Source organism: Benincasa hispida, chromosome 2 (genome assembly GCF_027475165.1).
Source record: "Benincasa hispida cultivar pf3 chromosome 2, pf3_genome.v1.1, whole genome shotgun sequence".
NCBI lineage: Eukaryota > Viridiplantae > Streptophyta > Magnoliopsida > Cucurbitales > Cucurbitaceae > Benincasa > Benincasa hispida.
This window is the reverse complement of record NC_143479.1, coordinates 19,169,208-19,177,597: the sequence shown is the minus strand read 5'-3', so window position 1 is coordinate 19,177,597 and position 8,390 is coordinate 19,169,208. Positions and strand designations below refer to the sequence as shown.

General features: G+C 45.9%; 1 pseudogene; it reads right to left on the bottom strand.

Annotated features, from left to right (window-relative positions):
- Positions 1 to 646: 646 nt before the first annotated feature.
- Positions 647 to 4,031, bottom strand: LOC150037706 (uncharacterized; annotated as a pseudogene).
- Positions 4,032 to 8,390: the final 4,359 nt, after the last annotated feature.

The window sequence follows — 8,390 nt, the reverse complement described above, 5'->3', positions numbered from 1 at the left end:
CAGTTCTTCTGTCTAGCGTCGATAAAGTGACGCAGATATTCCTCGAGCATATTGTTGAAGCGTTCCGTCTGACCGTCAGTTTGGGGATGATAGCTAGAAGAGATATTCAGTGATGATCCCAATATTCTGAACAATTCTGTCCAGAATGTCCCAGTGAATCTTCCGTCCCGGTCGCTAACAATGCTCATGGGGACACCCCATAATTTCACAATGTGTTTGAAGAACAGCTGAGCAGTCATCACGACTGTGCACATTTTCGACGTTGGAACGAACGTGGCATATTTCGAGAACCGGTCGATGATAACAAGGATCGATTCAAACTCTCCCACCTTGGGCAAATGGGTGATGAAGTCGATAGACACACTCTCCCACGGTCTAGAGGGCACAGGTAGGGGTTCCAGCAGACCCGCTAATTTCGCCCTTTCAACCTTATCTTCTTGGCAGACAAGGCAAGTCTTGGTAAATTGCATGACATCGTCTCGAAGACTTGGCCAATAGTAGCCTTGCTTCAGAAGGGCATAAGTCCTCTGCCAACCATTATGTCCTGCCCACGGTGTGTCGTGACACTCCTTCATCAGCGACCTTCGTAACTCCCCGGATCTGGGGATGTAGAGGAGATTCCCTTTGGTGTATAGTAGATCATCTTCTACCCAGAACTGGCGTGTCTTCCCTTCTCTGGCCAACTGTAAGATGGCCTGTGCCGCTGTGTCATTTGTCAAGTGAGTTTTGACAGTTTCTCGTACTGTTGCACTCAACGTACTTGCTTGTAGGCGGGCGAACATGCACAGGGCCGCATGTTCGCTCTTTCGGCTAAGCGCATCAGCCGCTTGGTTGCTTTTCCCCGATCTATGTTCGAACTGGAAGTCGAACTCCGCTAGACATTCCTGCCACCGTGCCTGTTTCGACGACAACTTCGGTTGGTTGAAGAAGTGACAAATGGAGTTGTTGTCGGTCTTGACCACGAACTTGGCCCCCAAGAGATACTGTCTCCAGGCCCTCAAGCAGTGAACTACTGCTAACATCTCTTTCTCGGAGGCGGCATACCTCCGTTCGGCATCATTTAATTTTCTACTCTCATACGCGATGGGGTGTCCGTCTTGGAGGAGAACACCGCCCAACGCGAAGTCAGAAGCATCAGTCTCTACTTCAAATGGCTTGGTCACGTCGGCAATTCCGAGGACCGGCCCCTCAATCATCACTTTCTTCAGGCCCTCAAAGGCGGCCTGACATTCGGGAGTCCAGCTCCATTGGCTATCCTTCTTCAACAGTTCGGTTAATGGCCCTGTTCTTCTCGAGAATCCTTCTACGAACCGCCTATAGTAGTTGGCTAGTCCGAGGAAGGATCGTAGTTCGGTCACGGATGATGGTACCCTCCAGTCTCTAATTGCAGCCACCTTGCCCTCTTCCATACCAATCCGACCACACTCAATCACGTGGCCGAGGAAATTTATGCGCTCTTGGGCAAAGGAGCACTTCTCTCTCTTTACATACAACTGATTTCTCCTCAGCTTTTCAAAGACTAGTTGGAGGTGATGTCGATGGTCCTCCAGCGAGGCACTATAGACCACAATGTCATCAAGATACACTACGACGAATTTGTCGAGGTATTCGTGAAACACTTGGTTCATTAGGGTACAGAACGTTGCTGGAGCATTAGTGAGGCCAAAGGGCAATACGAGGAATTCGAAGGCTACGTATCTCGTGACACAGGTCGTCTTAGGTTTGTCTTCTTCAACAATTCGAACCTGATAATATCCAGACCGTAGGTCCAGCTTCGAGAAATACTTAGCACCGTGAAGCTGATCAAATAAGTCAGTGATGATAGGAAGGGGATATTTGTTGCAGACTGTGAGCTTATTTAAGGCCCGATAGTCGATGCACAACCGTAGGCTACCATCCTTCTTCTTCTGGAACAGTACTGGGGCTCCATAAGGAGCCTTCGCCGGTCTAATAAATCCTGCCTCTAACAACTCGTCTAACTATTTCCGAAGCTTAGCCAATTCTGGCGGGGCCATCCGATATGCATTCTTGGCAGGCGGCTTTGCCCCTGGCAACAACTCAATCTCATGGTCAATCCCCCTTCGTGGGGGTAAGGACTTGGGCAAGCTTTTCGGCATGACGTCCCGATACTTTTCCAAGACAAATAGAACGTCTTGGGGGATCTCCTCTTCAGTGGACTCAACTGACTCTATCGGGATGGCCATGAACATGGGTTCGTCGTGGGCCAGGCCCCTCTTCAATTGGAGGGCTGAGATCATTCTCACCCCATTCGGCTGCTTGATACTAGCTTGGACTACGATTGGTGAAGATCCGTTAATGACCAAGCATTTGGCGAGGGGCATTGGTATGACTTTATGTTCAAGCAGAAATTCCATCCCCAGTACCACGTCGAAATCATCCATCTTGACAATTACGAAGTCAACGAAGCCCTTCCAGTCTCCTAACTTCACCGGAGTTCTCTTTGCTATTCCCGTAATTGGTAGGGCTGCGGAATTCACAGCTTTCATCTTCCCTATATCTCTTTCCCAATTCAAGTTCAGGCGGCGAGCTTCCATTTCAGCCATGAAGTTATGGGTAGCCCCAGAGTCAACCATAGTGGTTTTGGCCGATCTTTGGTTGACCCAAGCGTCTACATACATGAGACCTTTCTCTAGTGGCTCCGTCGCCTTTCCCATATTCTTCTGGAGTGCAGATAGGAATTTCAATGCCCCCATCCTGGGATTCTCAATTTCTGCCGCTGGGTCGGTTACCGTCTCCTCCAGTTCAGCCTGGTCTTCGGAGGTAGAGGCTAATGTGGCTTGAAAAGCATTGAACGCAGTTCGATTTGGACATTCGCCCGCCCTGTGTGGCCCTCTACATATGAAACAAGACAGGGGCCGATTGTAATTGTTATGCTATTGTGGCGGCCCCCGCCAGTTGTTTCCTGATCTCGATTGGGACGATTTACGGTCCCCCCCTGTGTTCTTGTCTCCTCCCCCAGGTCTGGGAGGACTGGAACGGCTATTTCTGTTTCCCCCATTGGAGGAAGTCGATTGCTTCCTCACATCTTGTGAGTCGGTGCTAAGGTCGTATAGCCGTTCAGCTGCCGCGTAGGCAGAGGGGAGATCCTGTACTCTCTGTTCGTATAGTTTTGATTTCGCCCACGGTTTCAGCCCTTCCACAAAGCTAAAGACCTTGTCCTTTTCAGACATATCTCGTATGTCCAACATGAGTCCTGCAAACTGTTTTACATAGTCCCTGATGTTACCTGCTTTCTTTAGCTCTCGGAGTTTTCGTCGAGCCAAGATTTCGACATTTTCAGGGAAGAACTGCGAACGAAGTTCTTGTTTCAATCTATCCCAAGTATCAATAGTGCAGCGTCCTTCCTGTATGTCTGTAAACCGTGATCTCCACCACAGTTTCGCATCTTCAACTAGATGCATCGTTGCTATTGTGACTTTCGACTCTTCAGTCACTGTGTTCGTCGCCTTGAAGTATTGCTCAAGGTCGAAGATAAAATTTTCAAGGGCTTTCGCTTCCCGCACCCCACAGAAGGGTTTCGATTCTGGGATTTTTATTCGGCTCACTGCCATTGCTCCCCCAGGTGGGGCTTGGTTCCCTACCGCTCGGATGGTGAGATTCACCCTAGCACTCACATCTGCTATCTCGGCTCTGACGACATCCAGGGCCGATCGGAAGTCTTCAGATAAATCGGTTACCATCTGAAGTATTGCTTTTTGGGAGCTGTCCAGCTCTTCGACACGCTCCTCTATGTGGGCAACAGAGCCCGAGGAGCTATCGCCTCATTCAAAGCTATCGGACCGTACTGTTTTGGCCTCGAGGGTCTCTACCCTCATCATCAATTCTCTGACGGGTAATCCATCTAGGCGGCCTACCACCGCATCAATTCCATCGGCTTTCTCGACAACTTCTTGCAGCCGAGTCTCAAGGAATCGAACATTATCTGGGACCTCTCTCAGGTAGAGCATTTGTTCTTCCATCTCTACCAATCTGTCCACATGGGACTTGTTCAGGTTCTTCGTCGCCGACATGGTCACTGATCTTCCTCCTATAAGCCAACTTGGCTCTGATACCAACTGTCACAATCGCTCTTTCGGAAGCTTCTCTTAGCGATTGTGCGGCACTTGTTCCCGCTCACGAACAAGCCAGCCAACTCGAATACGGACTGCCGATGGCACACCGAGTGCCTCTTGCAACCTCCAATCCCGTTTTAGGGAAAATGGTTTTAGAAAACGGGTTTAGAGAAAAGGTTTTCGTAAGAAGATTTGAGAGTGTGTATAAAGAAAGAAAGATTGTAGTAGACTAGAAAGCAATAAGCAACAACAACGGCTTTATAGAGTACTACTCCGGGTATGAGGAAATGATGGTTAGTCTTATCCCCATATAGTGCATTCTGAACAAAAAGCCAACTGGCACCCTTGCATATGCAAAAGGGCGAGTGGTCACTTACAATGAAAATGTAAAGAAAGCAAGCTAACTAAACTAATACAATACAGGATATGAAAGTAAGCTAGAAGGGGGTTGGATTGGCCATGCGGCCATGGGCAACAGGCCTTGGACAAGCATGACCGTTACACATCGCATGCATCTTAGCAATAAGATATGATTGTATGCGGTCACCTTGCTTTCATGCATTATTGCATCAACGCATAGGACAAGAGTAGAGACTTAGAGATCAGCTCTATGGACATTTTACATTCAACACATGCGTCCTAGACTTAGGAGCATCACATTTAACTGGGAAATGACTTGCTGTGCATGGTTGTAACATGATCGCAAGGTTTGACGCATTCCCAAGTAACACTAGCTAAAGATCTTCTCAACCCATTCATCGCATACTCATTGCATCTATCAATGCAGCTCTCTTTCTCAAATCCGCCACCTTTATTTACATTTTTTTTTATCAACGCAACAACACACCCACACTTTATTTATTTACTTGGTTACCACAAAGTTTTCATAAACATTATCAACACAACTATTTTCATAAGTTCCTGTGTTCGACCCTGGACATACTAGGAAACTTAGAGGAATTTACACTTGGATTCCTTTGGGGAAACTTGAGTGCACAACGCAATCCACCAACACATATCATCCATAATTTTCACTTCATAAAATTCAAGCATCAAGTTTTTGGCGCCGTTGTCAGGGACTTCAGCAAAATAGTTGTTAACGGTAATTTTTGTGATTTCTTTGAAGACCTCTCAATCTCTGGCGAACTACGACCCGGAGATTGAGAGAACATTTCGAAGGAGACTAAGAGACCGCCAAATAGCAATCACAATCCAATAAAGATGAGATGGCAGAACAGCCTAGGAATGAAGCACCAAACAACAACAATTTCATGGAAAATCTAATTCTGTTGGCAAACGATCGCAATAGGCCCATTAGGGACTATGCATCGCCAAACCTCTATGATTTCTCTCCAAGAATCATGAGGCCTGCCTTAGACGGAAGTAGATTTGAAATGAAACCGGTGATGCTTCAGATGATCCAGGCTGTAGGTCAATTCGAAGGAAGGCGTGGCGAGGATCTGCACGCCCATCTCCGAAGTTTTATTGAAATCTGCAATACTTTTGTGTTCCCAAACATCTCTGCTGAAGAAGTTTGACTAACGTTGTTTCCATTTTCTCTCTGTGATCAGGCTAGGAAATGGGCTTATTCGTTCGAACCAGGAGAGATCACTTCTTGGGAGTAGGTGGTGAAGAAGTTTATGAAGAAGTATTTTCCACCTACCGAAAACGCAAGACGAAGAAAGCTTATTACTAATTTTGAACAAGATATGGACGAATCGCTCAGCTATGCTTGGGCGAGGTTTAAAAGATTAGTCCGAGATTGTCTGCATAATGGGCAACCAGATTGCCTGCAAATGGAAATTTTCTACCACGGTTTGTATCCTACTTCGCAAATCGCTGCCAATGCGGTAGCAGCTGGTGGTTTGCTTGACAAGACTTATGATGAGGCGAAGAATATCCTGGACCGCATCTCCAAGAATCATGAAGACTAGAGGGAGAGTGACCAAAGATTAAAACTCAAGGATTCTGATGCAAATAACAGTGCTATTGTCTCATTGCAAAACCAAATGACCGCAATGATGAATTTGATTCAAGGAATGACGATCAACAGCCCAACACCGCAAGGTGGACAAATAAACGCAATAAGTCAAAACACCACAAGGTGTGCTACTTGCAGCGATGAGCATGTGATGGAGGATTGCCCACAAAATCCACAGTCTGTATATTTTGTAAAGAACAACCCCTTTTCAAACACCTACAACCCCGGGTGGAAAATCCATCCTAATTTTTCTTGGAAGAATCAACAACAAAATTTTCAATCTGTGTCGCAAAAAGAAGGGCCACCAGGATTCTTTTAACGCACTAACGGTCAGCAGAGCAACAAAGTAAGTAGCTCGCAACAACCAACACAATCTCTCGCAACAACCAACACAATCTTCTTCTCTAGAGAGCCTATTGAAGCAATATATAGAGATAAACGAGACAGTGCTTCAAAGTCAAGCTACGTCCATCCGCAACCTCGAATTGCAAAAGGGCCAGATCGCGAGTGAGCTGAAAAGTAGACCGCAAAAGGTGTTGCCAAGTCCAACCGAGCTTCCACGCAACCCAGGGGGATCAGGTAAGGAGCAATATCAGGTTGTGACATTGCGTAGTGGAAAGATTGTGGAAGGAGAAAAGAAGGATCAGAGTAGAACAACTACCTTTGCAACTGAACCCGAGATTGCGGTAACGCAAGAAGAAAAAGAGAGAATGAAGCAGTGGAACCTGAGGCTGCGTCGACTTCAAAGTCAAATGAAACAGGAACCGTGAAAGTCCAGTTACCACCTTTCTCTCAGAGGCTAAGGAAGAAGAAAAATGAAGAGATACAGTACCAACGCTTCTTATCTATGTTAAAGCAATTACATGTTAACATTTCTTTCAGTGAAGCGATTGAGGAAATGCCTGCCTATGCCAAGTTTCTGAAGGACATGGTAACTAAGAAAAGAGGTGTTGAAAAATTTTCCACGGTAGCATTAATGCAAAGTTCCAAATCTATTATCCCACCGAAGATAAGCGATTCTGGGAGCTTCACTATTCCTTGCTCCATAGGAGGACTCTATATTGAGCAAGCCCTGTGTAACTTGGGGGCCAGCATAAATTTGATGTCGCTGTCAATCTTTCGACAATTAAATGTGGGGCAACTTATGCCCACTTTCGTGACTCTCCAATTGGCAGATAGATCTCTGGTTCATCCAGAAGGTAAGGTGAAGGATGTGTTGATCACGATTGATAAATTTATTTTGCCAGCTGACTTCATCATCCTAGACTATGAGGCCGACAAAGATGTGCCCATCATTTTAGGGTGACCTTTCCTATCAACAGGTCGTGCTCAAATTGATGTGCATAAGGGAGAAATCAATTTGAGCATAAACGGACAGAAGCTCAAGTTTAATATAATTCGTGCCATGAAATTTCCTGATGAGGAAGACCTACAAGATTCTGATGATGACCTGAATTTGATTGAAGAAGAAAAGTCTTATGAAGAGTGTGAAGAAGAGGATGCCAATGCATCTGTAGCTGCCTGTAATGCGATCGTAGCAAAAACAAACAAAGAAGAAGAATCGATGAAGAAAAGCCAAAAAAGAAAGAAAAATAGCACAAACTTCTCTCGTGGAACCACCAACCCTTGAATTAAAAACCCTACCAACACATTTGAAGTACGCATTTATGGGACAGGATGAGAGCTGCCAGTGATTATTTCCTCTATGCTCAACGTAGATCAAGAGAATGCGTTAATGAGCATTCTCAAGAAACATGTGCGAGCAATTGGCTGGACGCTTGCTGACATCAGAGGAATTAGCCTCGCGTACTGTATGCACCACATTCGTCTTGAGGACGACCACAAAGCAATTGAAAATTAACACAAACTTAACCCTACAATGAAGGAAGTCGTTAAAAAGGAGATTATCAAGTGGCTGGATGCGGGCATTATCTATCCAATTGCAGATAGCACGTGGGTCAACCCCGTGCAATGTGTGCGGAAGAAGGATGGAATGAAGGTAGTCCCCAATGAGAACAATGAATTAATACCATGGACTACCGCAAATCTACATGGCACATCTACATGGACTACCGCAAATTGAATGCAGCCACAAAGAAAGATCACTTCCCTCTACCATTCATTAATCAAATGCTAGACAGACTAGCAGGGAATGACTTTTATTGCTTTTTGGATGGATATGCCGGGTACAATCAAATCATGATAGCTCTTGAAGACCAAGACAAGACCACATTCACCTGCCCATATGGGACATTCGCTTTTCGCCGCATGCCGTTTGGCCTCTACAATGCGCCAAGCATGTTCCAAAGGTGCATGATGACGATCTTTTCAGATTA